This window comes from Protopterus annectens, chromosome 8.part0 (genome assembly GCF_019279795.1).
Source record: "Protopterus annectens isolate FY-2018-M chromosome 8.part0, PAN1.0, whole genome shotgun sequence".
NCBI lineage: Eukaryota > Metazoa > Chordata > Ceratodontiformes > Protopteridae > Protopterus > Protopterus annectens.
Genome location: NC_056741.1, coordinates 153,287,927 through 153,304,980, shown reverse-complemented (window position 1 = coordinate 153,304,980; position 17,054 = coordinate 153,287,927). Strand labels below are relative to the sequence as shown.

Sequence of the window (17,054 nt, the reverse complement as noted above, 5' to 3'; positions counted from 1 at the left end):
GGGCTGCGTGTGAAAAGGATTGATCTACACGGTTCACTTAGCTTGTTAACAAATGAAAAATAAGTGGCCTACCAGCATCAACTGCTCTTCTCAGCATTAGCTACAGCTCATTAAAATTAGCCTTAGGCATACAGTGTTTTATGGGTTTCTACATTCGCAGGCGAAATGTTTAAAGATCACTAGCTTAATAGTTTTGATCAGAAGAACTCAAGATAATTTACTTTACACTTCAGTAAGCCTTTCCCCTTGGGGGGACACTTACATGAAATGTAAAGTACATCACAGAAGGCCAAAAGCCCAGCAATCACGAGGAATACGGACACACCAAGTTTAAAAGATGTAGCTACTGAGCATGATCAAATTGTTAAAAAAACAATGAGAATCCACCACCTTGGCAAAAAACATCATTCAGAAAACAGACAACTGTGGAGGAATTTGCCACAGTACAAGACTGAATTAGTGTCCTTGATTAATGGGAGCAGTCCCATTAAAAAAGGCTGTCCTCACATTTCTGGAACCTGCACACTAATAGACCCCCCCCATGGCTGGCTGGTTGTACTGTTGTTCATTACTGGACAGCGTAGACCAGGTATCCCCAGACAGGGAGGCAGCTTACAGAACTACAAAACTTAAGATATGGTTCCTCACACACACACACACACACACTCACACACACACACACACACACACACACACACACACACACACAAAATAGTCCGGGTCAAAATGTTAGAGGTCAGTCTTGACCATAAACAAAAGCCAGAACTTTCACACAGAAAAAAAGTGTCTCTAAGGAGCATTCTCCAACAGTACAGAGCTGTAACTAGCATTAAAATCCATTACTCCAAAACACTACACGAGGGTGGCAAAAGTAAGAGTAGTACAACATCTACTTCCATTTCACACCAAACCACAGAACAATACAGGAGGCTTAATTACTTTACCTCACACCAAACACACCACAATGAAACAGTATGCAACCTCCAGCAATGCAGGAAATTAAACAAAAATACACAGAAGGATAAAGAAGCACTACACTGCTAGACAGGAGGCAGATTATGACATGAAAAGGAGTCGATCATTTTTGCTATGGTGAGCATTGTGATGCTCGTGCACTAGCCCAGTAATCAAGCAGCCTCAATCCTCACCACTAGCACCAGTTAGGGGCTTCCACATTGGGAGGATAACAAGTACAATTTCCCTTAAGAACAAACAGAGATCATAGTCAGTTTGGGGCTGGTTTCTCCCTCTCTCTCCAGATCCCCAATAAGACTCCCCACCGGCACAGCTACAGGGTTCAGATCTCAGCCAAGTGGTCAAGCCAAAACCTCCAGCACCCTCTCTGTCCAACCAGTGCTTTGTGTCCCTACCCAAGTAGCTGACACACATACACTTTGAGATTTGATTTATATACAAACACACAGACACTCCTGGGGAAAGCTGGCACAGGTTCACTAGCTATGGCCCCTTCTGCCCAGACCATACGGTAGTACTGACTGCCACCAACCACTACTATCGGCTAGTACAGAGGCCTTTACCAAAGGGTGTCCAATTCTACTGTGCAACGTTACTATCCAATTAGTATGCGTGACTGAGACTTGAAGACTATTTAGGAGTGGCATATACAGTATCACCAAATACATGCAAGTACTCACAGAGCTTACAAAACAGCCACAGTTCAAAGGTTTAAATATTTTTAATAATAAAAAAAAAAAAAAACAAGACAATACTTATTAACTCAACACAATGACAGAGTTCAAAAATCATAGAAAATACTTTAAAAACATTGTAGGATAGTCTCACATAAATATAGAAAAAAGCTAGACTAAAATACTAAGATCCTACTTACAGAGCAAGGCACAGTGCTGGTGAGTGGTCAGATTCAGAAAAAAATACAAAATGCCATCTCTTTCTCTCTGAGATAATCTTAAATTGATAACACACATTACTGCCGAGTCATTTCAGATGACATCATTCTTGACACTTCTGCTTAAATTTCCCAGGCTCACAGAACTTAACATTTAACATTTCTTTGCAATCTGCACCTGCCAGGAAGCCACAGCAATAAAAGACATATTACATGTGAAACCTAGTAATTCTCTCTGTCCTAGGACAACAGAAAGAAACTCCTAACCCCAGACATCATGTCTCCTAGCTTGAGATAATCTGGCTTTATAACACATCGTAAAATTATTTATCAGCTTATTTTCTTAAGAGTTTGCCACTTAACGCTATGTCCCAGTTTTCCACCATGAAAACATACATTACATAGGCATAGAGTTTATACACATTTCTGCTTTCTTCCAGCAGGGTACACTGTGGTTACATTTTTGAAGCTCAGCACATAACAGTTTTCTTACATGTGTAATACAAGCCTGTGGATCATATTAATAGTTACAATGACAGAATTATTTGCAAAATTATATCTAGCTGGGCTGGCAGCCTTCACAAGCATCATGCAACTGTACTATGGTTATACGATTCTATACTTCTTATATTCTGATAAATTCCTTGGAAATAGCCAACAACCAAATTCGAGGAGTGTCAGCCATATAAGCAAGCTTACTTGGAAATAGACTATCAAACTATGAAGATGAAAGCTGGGTAGAGGCCCACACCAACTTCATGAAGGGGATGCAAAGCTTCTCCCAACCTAGCTATGCAATCTTTTCCTCATCTATAATGTAAATAAGAAAATGCATCTAGATCTATTATTAAAGAAAGGGTTGTGTGATTACATACAAAACACACACTGCCTGCACTAGGAAATATGTGGCGTATAGGAAGGCTATAAGACAACAATATCTGTGGAGACTTCATTTTGTAGTGAAGAAAATAAACTTTGGTATGGAGAAAAGTTGTACTTATGGTGCAGAGGGCCTTTAATCCAAGCTTTACATTATGCTAAATGTCTACAAAGCATTCTTCTTGAGAAAAAGATTCTTACTGTCCAGAGAAGGACCATTACAAGCTGCAATCCACTCAGTCACCCACTTCTAACAAGACAAAACGTAGATCACTCTCGTTCACTCCACCTCTCTCAAATTTAAAAATGGTTAAAAAGCTGCCTATAAAATATGGTTCTTACCTACAACACAGGAGGATATTAACTTACAAAAGTAGAAAATGCTGAAGAGATGCAAGAAGAAAACTGGAAAAAGAAAATGTAGTTGGTATTGTAGCAGCCTCAGAAAGATATCAGGAAGTCACTTTAAGGGATATGGCTCTTGAAGTTAATAAAAAATGAATAAAACATTAGAACACCATAAAAAGGAAAAAGACAGAACAATTGCAGACTTAACAGTACTGGCTCATGAGCTTTCAGATCTTTTGCAGAATTTCAAGAGAATCAAGACAAGTGACAGTCATAGTATGCATGCAGTAGGAAAGAATATAATAATCTAATGATGTTGTTTAGCCTACATAGAGAAGTGAGAGAAGGCCTGAAGACTCAATAGGAGTGAAGGAAAGGCGAGTTTGTCTCCGGTAGCAGGAAAAGGCTTTCATTCAGAGAAGTGGTGAGAAGGGGGACAAATGATCCACATCCTACTAGGAGTAATGGCCCACATCATGGAGGATAGAACTGTAAATCATTTAAGGGGATGTAAAACAGATGGTTAGTTAGAAATATTGAGTCACTGTTTTTCAGATTGGAAGGAACTAACTTCGCTAATAGCACACAGTGGAGGAGATAAAAATAAACACAGTTTGTTTATAAATAAGAGTAGCTAGAAAGGCAGTAATGTGGGTACAAAGGTAAATGATTATTAGCAAATGAAGGAGTTTATGGAAACTTGGCAACTGGACGGGACAGTAGTTTGAGAATAGAGGAACGAGTCTGACATGAATCATTTGTTTTTTGTAGAGAGCTAAATAGCACAATTAAAAAGGTGGGTATTATTAATATGGCCAAAAGGAAAAAGAAAATATATTTGCTCTGCAGGAGACTCCTCTCTCAGATGAGAAGCATCTGAAGTTGGCTTGTAGAGATTACAAGGTAGCAGGGAGTTCAGCACATGGAGGAGTTAGAGGAGGGATAGTATTTTTCCTGGCAGGTCTTTGCAAGATGAAAAGGAATGTTTAGTCAACTGGAAAGGACAACGCAAGGGGAATCTCTAAACAGTTGTGGCCATTTCTATCCCACAAAAAATTAAGATTAAGGCGTCAATACCAAGAGTGGTTGGTATGCAAAAGGGAATTTAGAATGAAGTGGGGGAACTCTTCTTTATCTTTAGGCTGCTCCCATTAGGGGTCGTCACAGCGGATCACCAGTTTCCATTTCTTCCTGTCCTCTGCATCTTGCTCTGTCAAACCAACCACCTGCATGTCCTCTCTCACCACATCCATAAACCTTATCTTAGGCCTTCCTCTTACCTGGTGGCTCCATCCTTAGCACCCTTCTCCCAATATACCCAGCATCCCCCCTCAGCACATGTCCAAACCAACACAATCTCGCCTCTCTAGCTTTGTCTCCAAATTGTCCAACCTCAGCAGACCCTCTAATAAACTCAATTTCTAATCCTATCCATCTTCGTCACACCCAGTGGAAATCTTAACATCTTTAACTCTTATCACTTCCAGCTCAGACTCCTGTCTTTTTGTCAGTGCCACCATCTAAAACCCATACAACACAGCTGGTCTCACCATCATCTTGTAGGCCTTCCCTTTCACACTCACTGGTACCAGTCTGTCACAAATCACTCCTGACACTTTTCCACCCACTCCCCCATGCCCGCACTCTTCCTCACCTCTCTTCCACACTCACCATTACTCTGAACTGTTCATCTCAAGTATTTAAACACATCCACCTTCGCCAGCTCTACTCCCTGCATCCTGACCATTCCTCTGTCCTTCCTCTCATTCACACACATATTCTGTCTTAATCCTGCTGACTTTCATTCCTCTCTAGAGCATATCTCCACCTCTCCAGGGTCTCCCCTACCTGTTCCCTCCTCTCACTACAAATCATAATGTCATCCGTAAACATCACAGTCCACAGGGACTCCTGTCTGATCTCATCTGTCAACCTGTCCATCACCACTGCAAATAAGAAAGGGCTCACTGCTGATCCTTGATGTAATCCCACCTCCACCTTGAACACATCAGTCAGTCTTACCGCAGACGTCACCACTGTCACACTGCTCTTGTACATACCCTGTACCACTCTCACATTCTTCTCTGCCACTCCGGACTTCCTTATACAATACCATAATTCTTCTCGGCACCCTGTCATATGCTTTCTCTATGTCCACAAAGACACAATGCAACTCCTAACTTTCTCTATACTTCTCAGTCAACACCCTCAAAGCAAACACCGCATCTGCACTGTTCTTTCCTGGCATAAAACTGTACTGCTGCTCACTAATCATCACCTCCCTTCTTAACCTGGCTTCTACTAGGCCAGTCACAAGTGGAGTCCCTCAGGGATCAATCCTTGGACCACTCCTTTTGGGCATTTACTTTACTCAGATGTCAAGGCCAACGTCAGTGGTCTCTTGCTGACTAAATTTGCAGATGATTGCAAATAAGGAGCTGTCACTGAATCTCACACTGACACAATTGTTCTCCAGGAGGGGCTGACAGAGACAACTGGTGTCAGAGTCATGGACTAAAACTAAATGCCAAGAAATGCATAATAGTATCCTTTGGGAAGTCATTCATCCATGGTAACTATCATATTGACAACACACCCCTTAGAATTAACTCGGTACTCAGGGACTTAGGGACACACATAGATAGTAATCTAGCCTTTGATCATCACATGTCTACAGTGGTGAGGAAAACATTCTATGTTGTGCAACTAAGTCCAAGGAAGTCATTGTTCCACTGTATTAGGCATTCATCAGACCTATCATTGAGTACAATGCCCCCTTTGGTATGTATCTAAACAGGCATATTTAGCAATTGGAATGTCCACAGAGGCTCCTCACTAAAATAACACAGGGCATAAGTAATATGTCCTATGCAGACCACATCAAGGCCCTATCCCTGTATTCTGGTTCCTACAGGCTTTTGAGGGGAGATCTATGCCTGGCATACAGGGCATTGTCAGGCCCATTCTTATGGACCTCCTGCATATCCACAAAACAAACAGTACCAGAATTTTCTGTTCTAAAGACCTGAACCTTGCCTGTGATGTAAATAGGATCTGCAGGACAGACAGGTATGTATCCCAGAGACTACCCAGTCTATGGAACAGGCTCCCATTCATGTGAAGCAGAGTTCCTCCCTAATCCAATTCAAGTGCAACTTGAACAACTGGATGGGAAACCAGAAATTCAACCCTGGTTTGGCACTTATGTCTCTGATGCAAACAGGTAATCTGTAAATGGTTAGTCTCCCGGGCCCATGCTTACACTTAACAAGGGTATCAAAACTTGTCAGAGATTTGGGATGCATGGTGACACTGGTAACCTCCAAACTCTGGATCCCACCCAGTTCGGGTTTGTGAAAGGCAGATCATGGGCTCCTGAACCTGATCAACTTCTTTGAGGCAGTCACCAAAGCCGTGGATGAGGGTAAGGTGGTTCACACAGCCTATCTTGACCTTGCCAAGGCTTTCGACACCATTCCCCATTCTGGAATTATAGCTAAACTCACTAAACTAGGTATAAATCCCTATGTCACAAGATGTGTTGCCAACTGGCTCACTGACAGAACCCACACTGTAAAAGTTGCAGACTCCAAATCTGACCTCAAAGCAGTGACAAGTGGAGTACCACAGGGTTCCATCCTGGGACCTCTCCTGTTTGGTATCTACTTCTCTGAAGTACAGGCTAACGAAGTTTGCAGATGACTGAAAACTAGGAGCCATAGTTAAGTCCCCAAATGATGTGGACATCCTACAGAAGGGCCTCACTGAGACAGATGTCTGGTGTCAGAGCCATGGCCTCAAGCTCAATGCCAAAAGTGCAGTGTCACCCCTTTGGTAAAAACTCTGTACCCATGAAGTACCACATAGGCAGCAATCTACTTAACACCAAATGCGTGATAACAGACCTTGGGACCCAGGTGGACAGTAGTCACTCCTTTGATAGACACATTGCCACAGTAGTCAGGAAGTCCTTCTACGTGGCACACCTCATCATAAAAGGGTTCTCATCCAGGAAAAAAAAAAAAAAAAGTCATTGTTTCCCTCTACTCGTCACTCATTAGACCCATTATAGAGTATAATGCCCCTTTTGGAATGTACCTCACAAGACATCTGCAGCAGCTGGAAAGGCCACAGAAGTACCTCACAAAGAGGACTACTGGCCTCAAACAAATGCCCTACACTGACCGCCTTAAAAAACTCCAGCTTTACTCCATAGCATATCGCATACTCCAAGGTGATCTCTGCCTAACACAGAAAGCTATGTCAAACCCAGAGCTGTTGGACATGCTACACCTAAAGAAATCCCAATCCCTCCAAGCTACACACTCTAGGGACCTAAACCTTGTCACCACAATAAACAGGACACGCTGGAGGGATAGATTCCTGTCCCAGAGACTTCCTATACTCTGGAACAAACTACCCATCTATATCAAGCAAAGTTCTTAGTTAGCACTCTTCAAGAAAAATCTTGATGAGTGGATGGACAATAGGAAATACACCCCGGGGATCACTTCTGTGTCTCTGCTCGACAGTGGCACAGGAAAACAACTTTCTTGGGTAGCATAAGCCATGGAACCTTGATGGCTAGGCTTACGTAGGCCCTTGGGCTGATAGCCAAGTACCTACCTATGGCTAGTTTTAAAAAGGCCCTTGTGGTCATTAGCCTAGTAAACACATATGTACTACTCTTTCCCATAACTTCATGCTGTGGCTGAACAATTTCATTCCTCTGTAGTTACAACAGCTCTACAAACTACCCTTATTCTTAAAGATTATTACCAATGCACTTCTCCACTCCTCAGGCATCTTCTCACTTTAGTGGGGGAACTGGAATACAATGACTGGTAAAAGGAAAGAGACAGCAATAAGCTGCAGAGAATACTAGGTTTAATGGATATGTAAGTTTACTAATACTCATTAGATCAGGTTGTACAAATTTCAGTTCTAGGTGGAAAAATAGTTCAGGACAAGATAAATCATTACTGAGGCACACTGAACTATGGTAGAAAAAATGGAAAGTGGGTCCACCAATATTTTGAATCACAATATGTACTAAGGTAAAGTGGGGAATAAGCACCGAGATTTCCAGTATACACAAAGAGAGAAATTGTATACTGCTAGAATTATAAGAGAAGTTGAAGTAGAAATGAGGACTACAAGGAAGGAGAGGCAACAGAATTGCAGTTACATCAAATAAAAGAAAAGGGAGGCATTAAGACTAAAGAAGTTAGAAAGACTAAGAAAGTTTATGGAAGAGAAGTAGCAAAGATATAAGGCTCATATTTACCTAAAACAAAAACAAAGAGCACAAGTGGCAAGACTGCAACAAGGTGGAAAGCAACAAGTCTTTAATAGTGAATAAGGAGGGGAAGGCAAGAGGGGGACCCAAGGAGAATTTTAAATGCTTTTTAAAAAGTATGAGATACTAAATAAGGGAAGACTATAGAGAAGGCAAATAAATTCTTGGAGGACCTCCCTTTACGCAGAGTAAAACAGCAGCTAGGGAAAGGGTTGTTGCAGAAGTTACACAGGAGGAGCAGAAAGAGATGCACACAAAAAAAAAACAGATAAGTAGTAAACCCAAGTAGTCTGTGATTCCAGTAGAAGTTTGGAGGCTTTGGGATGAGAACATGCACAGCATGTGGAGAACGTTAAATCTAGTATGGGCCACGAAGCAGGTACCTGCATCTTGGATGTAGGGGATTACAACAGATTTGTGGGGTAATACAGACTCATTACTATCTTAAACCAGGTATGTGACAATATCACTCCACTGTTACTGGACCTTGAAAATGAGCTCAGTGTTGCAGGCAGGAGGGTCCAGCACTCTTCACATTCCAACATTGGATACTTAAGTATTACAATTTTCAGTATATTGCCTTTCATGATGACTAGACCCTCAAAGCATAATAATAAGTTTTTTTTTAATGAGGATTAGTACATCAATCTCTGTTTACCATAATGCACACATACTGTTTTTCTATGTAATTAATTTTAACTACTCATTACTTTGTTTTGAAATATTTTGTATTTCATCCACACTGAATCAGAAATTGATCAGCACTGATTAGTGAGCTACCCTGGTAAACAATGTTTGTTTTTTTATCTTGTTTTCTATATGATTGTCAAATAATGTTAATAAATACATTGCTGATATATTAGAGGCCTTCCAGAAACTCAGTGTTGACATCAGTCATGGAAGATACTGCTGCAATCATAAGACAATTCATAGTCCTGGAAGCTGCAAAGAATTATTTATATTCTGGAGAAGAAAATACTAACCTTCTGACTGCAATCTTCTAGGCTATAGTGCCAGATGCTTCCATAAATGCTCAGTCAGATCTACAGAAATATGACCAAGATTTACAAGAAAGAGAGCCGCCAGTTAATCATTTGAAGAAATTAATAAAACGTATAGCTTTACTGCACTACCCCCCCCCCCCAATTAAAAAGATTAGAAAACTCTGTTTAAGGTTAATTTAGTTTGTGTTCAGTAACTCTTAACTCACAGTTGGCCAGTTCATAGGAAGTAACTAGGCTACTGGCCCTGAGGCCCTTATAAGCCTAGCCAAGAGTTTAGCCCACGTTTAGACAAGTCAATACCCGATGCCCCTGTCCAGCAGGGACACGGGTGGAACCCCAGGGATGTATTTTCTATTTCCCATCCAGTTATCCAAGTTGCGCTTAAAAAGGGGTAAAGAGGTACTCTGCTTGACGTGGAGAGGAAGTCTATTCCACAGATGGGGGAGTCTCTGGGACACAAATCTGTCCTGCCAACAAGTCCTATTGATGTCACAGACCAAGTTGAGGCCGTGCGTGCAGGTTACTTGAGTGGAGCTTGACTTACGGATATGCAATAATTCCATTATGACGGGGTCCAAGATCGCCTTGTATGCCAGACAGAGGTCACCTCTGAGAAGCCTGTATGAAATTGAGTACAGAGATAGGACTTTAGCCAATCCCTGTATGGCAGATTTTTGAGGCCCTGGATTCTTCTTGTAAGGAACCTCGGTGGTCTCTCTAGCTGTTGCATGCTCTTTGCGGAGTACATGCCGAACGGGGTGCTGACTCAATAAAGGGCCTTATAAGGGAAAAATACAGGGATGTTATGACCTCCTTGACCCTGGATAAGATTCCCTGACTTTTTAGGAGGGCCATGTAGAAAGCTTTCCATACAATGGAAGCAACATGGTAGTCAAAAGTCATGCTGCTATCAATCTAGGCGCCCAAATCCCTCACAACTGACTGCGTGCTTAGGATGTTGTTATTCCTGTGATAATTTGTGGGGATGTCACTCTCCCCCAAAGGGGATCATGATGCATTTTTTATATTCAGCTTCAGGCCACATTTCTGGCACCAGTCATTTGTTTGGGTGAGACCCTCTTGGTGGATGTCCACGTCACTAGGGGAATTGATGACCGCGCCCAGCCATAGCCCACTGGTTTTGGCCTGCATCTCAGAAAAAATAACAGAGGCCCCAAGACCAAACCCTGGGGTACGCAGCTTGAGTTCAGGGGATTATTGGAGGTGCCAGTCTCCTTTAAAGGAGACCTCCACCCACAGATCAAGTTCTCTTTCCAAAAAGTGAACTGCCTTCTCTGTAATCAAACACTAAACATGGCATATGCACAAAAAGCTTACTTTTTTATTTCAGTAAACTTTCAGTTAACCGGAACTCTGACAACTAGAAAACAAAAAAACGAAATACAGTACAATTTTCGTGTGTTGCACTTTCTACCCCCCCCCCCCACACACACACACACACACACACACACACACACACACACACACACACACACAGAAACATAGCTTACATTTTTTAGAGTTTTAAAAAGGAAGACAGGAATACATTCCCTCTCTCCCAACCTAAGAATAAGTCAAACCAAATAAAAAGTATAGGAACAGTATTAGTCAAGCCTATTTTTAATAGTAACTCTCAAATAACCACAAACTACAGTTATCCGGCATCTACCAATCCCCATGGGTGCCGGTTAACCGAGAGTTTACTGTATTGTATTATTTACTGACAATTGATTAAACTGAAAGTCCAACTGGGTAGAAGCCCATTTTCAGTGGAGGCCTGGGGAGAAATCTCCTAATTATTACCAAACATGTTAAGAACAATAATTTTACAATCTTCAAAAATAAAACAAAAGCATATGCAGTTTAAATAATTATAACAAATTGGTCATAACATAAAACATTGGTTAAGAATTGATACATGTTATATAACAATCATTAAATATTTAGAGAAATTTTCGACAGTTTGTAGAAAAATTAAAGGTAAGTTAGTGTAATATAAACAGGAATCACAATATGAATTGCGGGAAAAACAGGGATATAATATATTTAGAGAGAAAATCAGGGAACAGAATTTGATAGGAGTAAGGAAGCAAGTGAAGAAGGGAGTAAGGAGGTAGGTACTGGTTCACATTTAGGAATGTTAATTATTCCATTTGTTTTATGTCTGAACTTATTTCTGTCTGCCTTTTTTTCCTCCATTTGTCTCATCATCTGTCACATTAGAAAGTGCTCTGGCTTTTGATCAACATGTGACCAAGGTACTAAGAAAAATCATTCTATGGCACTCAACTTATAAGAAAAGACATGGCATCCATGTCCAAGGAACTCACTTTATTTGGCCCTTATCAGAACCATCACAAAGTATAATGCCCCCTTCGATAAGTACCTCACCAGACATGTGCAACAGTTGGAATGACCACAAAGGTTCTTTACCAGGAGAATCCAGAGTATAAACATTGTCCTATACGGATCACCTTAAAGCCCTATGTCTATACTCGGTCTCCTACAGGTTACTGAGAGGCAATCTATGTCTGGCATACAAGGCAGTCTTGGATCCAGCCTTGATGGACCTTTTGCACAACCACAAAATGAACAGCATCAGAATCACTCAGGGTTGCCAGATTTCCAACTGGCCAGGTAGGGACAAAGTGAAGACTAACAAAATTTTAATGCGGAACATCAGAGTTCCGCATTAAACAGAAGTAGCTCTGTGTTTATTTTTTATTTGATTGGCCCGGGCCAATCAAAAATAAATAAACACAGAGCCACTTCTGTTTAATGCGAAACATCGCAGTTCCGCATTAAACAGAAGTAGCCCTGTTTTGCGATTTTTTGATTGGCCCGTATACCGGTATACGGGCCAATCAAAAATCGCTAAACTGTTTTGCGATGTTTTGATTGGCCCGTGTATCACGGGCCAATCAAAAAAAGGGAGCTACTTCTGTTTAATGCGGAACATCGCAGTTCCACATCAAACAGAAGTAGCTTTGTTTTGCTATGTTTTCTTTGGCCCGTATACCGGTATACGGGCCAATCAAAAAAAAAAAAAACAAAGCGGAAGCTGCCCGGGATTTAAACCGGCAGTGCGGGACTCGGGATCAGGCTACTGATCTCAGGGCAGTCCCGCCCAAATAGGGACGTCTGGCAACCCTGGAATCACTAGATCCAAGGATTTAAGTTTTGCTTGCAACATAAATAGGACATGTTGGCAAGAAAGACAGATGTGTCGTGGGGGGAAACCTATGCTCTGGAACAAGCTCCCCAACCACATGAAGCAAAGTCCATCACTAACTCTATTTAAGCATAACCTTGACCAATCTATAGGAATTTGGAAATTCACCTTGGGTCTGGCACTCGCGTCTCTGTAATAACTATGCCCAAACTAACATACCCCCCCCCAATAACTTCTAGACGTTTGCTAACCAACATACTCCTTCTTAATAAATACCAATAACATATACCGACACAACTGGTTCAGGCTGGCTAGGCTTAGAAAGGCCCTGGTGGTAGTTAGCGAAGTATATACCTATGAGCATCATTAAGGCTCAGTGTAATTAATTTACGGCACATATTCCAACCACAGGGCCATATGGCTCTTGAACAATGGCAAGGATGTCTGTGTCTTATCAGTCACAGACTGTCAGCATCACACCTCAGATAATAGTGTAGCCAGCGTATAACCATGCTTTGAAGCTAGTTTTCAGACACAAATTAACAAGAAACTATATCTCACACTTAGTGATACTTGTCTTTTCCTTTAATCAAACTCTGAGTGCCACAAAGAAAATATTTTTATCTTACTCTTCCATTCTTGTCAGTATTTGAGTTTGCATTTTTCTACACTGCATCTTTTGTAAAGGTGGATGCTTCTTCTGATGTTCTGTTGCAGCATTTCTACAATACATACAGTGCTTTATAGAGACAAGTCAGTGAGTTGGGAAGGGAATATTAACATCAAATACTTGAATTCTACCTGCAATATTTAAAACTGTGAATATATCACAAGCCATCTCAGCCCAAATTAAGACCTAGTAATCACATGGGTCAGATTTCTTACACTAGCACTGAACTTCAGTTGTTATTTTGAAAAGAACATGTAACTCAGCTACATTTTCAAACCTGTCAATCAAACATTCCTTAAAATGCTGTATCAGAGACAGCCACTAATGAACATCAAAAGAAGCAAAGTAATTAAAAAATGCAGACTGGTGCTGACAAAGTAGACAGTCACAATACTGCTATAAGCCTATGACAGTGAAAATCAGAGTAAATGATCTTATCATAGGGATTACTCTCTGTCCTAAACTGACATCAAGGAGGTGAACGCACTGACCATAAAACAAATTAAAAAATAATAACAACCACATACTTAGATACAGAGATATTAGCAATGCAGAAAAGATCAAGATCTGCTGAAAAACATTTTTCCGTTTTTGGGTGCAATTCACCTTTAAATATAGAATTTTAATGGAAAATGCAGTCTGAAGGAATGCCTTGCAAAGACAACATGAACTTCTTAAATGATGCTGTGGGGACAGGTGTTACTAAATAAATATTAAAGCATCTACAAGTAGGAAAGGGATCTATGTCAGATTATAGCCGTTCAACACTGTTGAACATCATCTTATCGACAATGCAGGCTGTCAAATCCCCCCCACTAATGATATATACCAACTCAGAGATCACATTACAGTGGGGAAAAAGGGCAAAGTTTCTGATACCCACTATAACACGATATCAGCCAGAATGATTCAATGGCCTGCACCATCGACAAGATGATACAGTCAACTATATGGCCATTTGAAGATGTGACATACACCCATAGGACATATACCATTATGTTCCTTTGTCATGTGCCTTTTAATGAAAGAAGCCAAAAAATGCAATAGGCAGACACATGTGCTGCAGTTTCAAGCATAACAACAAAGTTGGGTGATCATTTACCTGAGGACACACCAATGTAGCTCAGGCAGGTGTGAGCAGTGCTGACTTGATTGACATTCAGATGGAGCTATCAGTTAAGTGTGGTGGTTATTTTTAAATGTCATTTTTATTCCGTCAACACTAAATGTTTAAGAAGGTTTAAGTAAAAGTATCTGAAACTCTAATACGAGGCATTACTAACTTAATGAGTGAAACAGTACACACATCCAACAAGGGAGATGCCGCCTCCCCTGCTATACACAATTTTAAGTTTCACTGCCTGGTAGTCCTATGGTGCAGTGGGGGGGATGAAGCTCCACTGACTGATTAAAACTTTTTTAATCTCTCATTTCATTAATAACAACTAAAATTTATAAAATTATATTTACAAATTATAATTACAGTGTCAGCCCACAGCACACCTGGGATTGGGCTTGTTACTGCACAACTTATTTTGCAGGACTAAAATGGGTACTGCCCTGAAAGGCTGATCCTTCTTCTGATACCTCCTGGTTGGGTTTGAAGGCAGATGCTTTATCAGTTTGCAAAGTATTCCTGCTGTTAGCCTACCTTCTTCCCCTGGTGATTTCAGATACTCCACATAAATATTGATGCAATGTTTCTAAAGTTTATATAAATCTTGTTCCACTTTGAATATTGCCATAAAATATCACTGTTCCTTCCACCTCCCAATACACACAGTGTTGACAGTCTGTTTCCTGTGTCATCTACTTTATCTTTGTAACCAAACAGGCACAGCTCCATGGTTTGGACATGATTTTCACATACCTGAAAACCAATGAAGTTAATATGGCATGCTGTACTCTAATGAAAACAATATGAAAGTTTAACATCACAAAACAATAAATTAAAAGATCACCACACACTTGTTATAAACCATTACACCAAGATGGTAACATAATCATACCTAATCTAAAATATGCTATTTCTCCACATATTTCCTACTTACCAGTTCATGAAACCTGACAGCATAGCTCTCAAGTCTTTCATCTCCCAATTGAGGGACACTACTCCTTATAATGGGGAACAAACAGGCAAAAAAAATGTGGAGTGTTTATTAAACTCTTAACAATTACATATAGGATGCTCACAGCATACTTAACTCTTCCTTCACATTCAGCAAAAGGTAATTTGAAGAACTGATATGATTCAGTACTACTTGCTAACATACCTCTTAAATGTACAGATTTCTGCAGAATAGCCAGATTTTTGCCCCATGTTACTGGCCCATTTTTCATGTAAATCACTGGAGATTTATTAAACACTGATTGAAAATAATGACAGACATTGGAATTTCAGACTTCACGCTGCTCTGAAAACCCATGCTAATGTAAAGGTTGAAGGAGCAAATTGAGCAATATTTAAAATTTTGAGCCTCTGTCCCCCATTACTTGTGTCTTTGTGCAGATTTCTTGCATCTAAGAGGTTGAGAAGCGTGCTTGCCAACAATAGTTACACAAATATTATCAATGGATGTGTACCAGACCCTTTCAATGTGGAACAACGTGCAACATAGAACTTAAAAGAGGGCCGTTTCTCATAAGGTACAAATGAGAGGTATGGTGGCAGTCCCGAAAGTAAATCTACTCTCCGAAATCCATATGAACTAAAAGTTCATCCCTTACCTGCACAACTGTCTTCCTTAATGTAGAGCTCTCACAAACGTTGGGATAAATAACCGGTACAAAAATATTACCGTCTTTAACAAATTATTATATTTTCAAAAGACTGAAAATAACATAAAATTAAACCAGGAGTCACGATCTCCTGTACAGATTTAAATGATATAGGTTACCGGGATACTGATTAGATCCCATGACAGAAACGGAACTACAGTCGCCCAGATACAGCGTCGCGTGATACCCCGGGTGATATCACGTGACAGCTTTTTATGGAACGCGGAAAACCGAGGTTGAAAAATAGCCAGTATATAGTAGTTTAAAAGGTGTAATGTAGGATTGTAGTTTATAGTATGTCTCAGTGTTATGCTACAGTCTGCTGCGACAGTTGGTAGTGCACACATGCCTTTTGTTTAGAAAAAGTACAAAACGTTATTTATCATCTGTGGTTTACTTGATTTACTTAATATTTTTTTTAATCTGTATTTTACTTGCTTTACTTCATAACTTTCACACGTGGGCATGCCACTCGTTTGAGTTTGCAAACGTTGATTTCACACTGTTTTTTCTTTACTCACAGTTGTAGGGTCTTGATCGTGAAGTAGTACAGCAGCACGAATAAGGGTAAGGTTTAAAGGGGCCTATAATATTAATCTCTTCAAACTGTCCGCAGTACAAGTACAGGAGTAAGGCAATCAGCTGCCATATTTGGCTTCATGTAGCAGGGAAGGACAACCCCAAGCTAGTTGGGTTTTTGCATAGATGTGGAAGGCATTTTGTATCGTTGTCTTGGCATTTGGCTGATGAATGATTGATCAGGACTACTTATCAAAAGAGACGTTTGGAAGATTTTTAAGCATTTTTTTATGATTTGTGAGGTCAAGAGCTATGATAAAAAAGTGACACACTAGATAATTTGCGTAGCATCATAAAATAATCTCTATCAACACGTTTATTCTGACTTGAACAAGTGTTTTGCTGTTCAATCAATGGATCAAACTGAATCCCAGTTTTTCCGGTGATACTGTAGTGTTGATGATTAGTGATCAGCACTAGGGTTTCATGCCAGGAAAGAGCACTACAGATGCAATATT

General features: G+C 40.4%; 1 protein-coding gene across 2 annotated transcripts in view; it reads right to left on the bottom strand.

Moving 5' to 3' along the window:
- M6PR (mannose-6-phosphate receptor, cation dependent) overlaps positions 1-17,054 on the bottom strand; it is a 648,471-nt gene that overhangs the window by 594,741 nt on the left and 36,676 nt on the right. The window contains exon 1 of one of the 2 annotated variants that reach the window (XM_044079661.1): positions 15,967-16,191. The exons of the other annotated variant lie outside the window; for it this stretch is intronic. The gene's annotated coding sequence lies outside the window, so the exon portion shown is untranslated. Of the gene's footprint in view, positions 1-15,966; positions 16,192-17,054 lie in introns of those variants that run through there. 2 annotated transcript variants of the gene reach the window in all.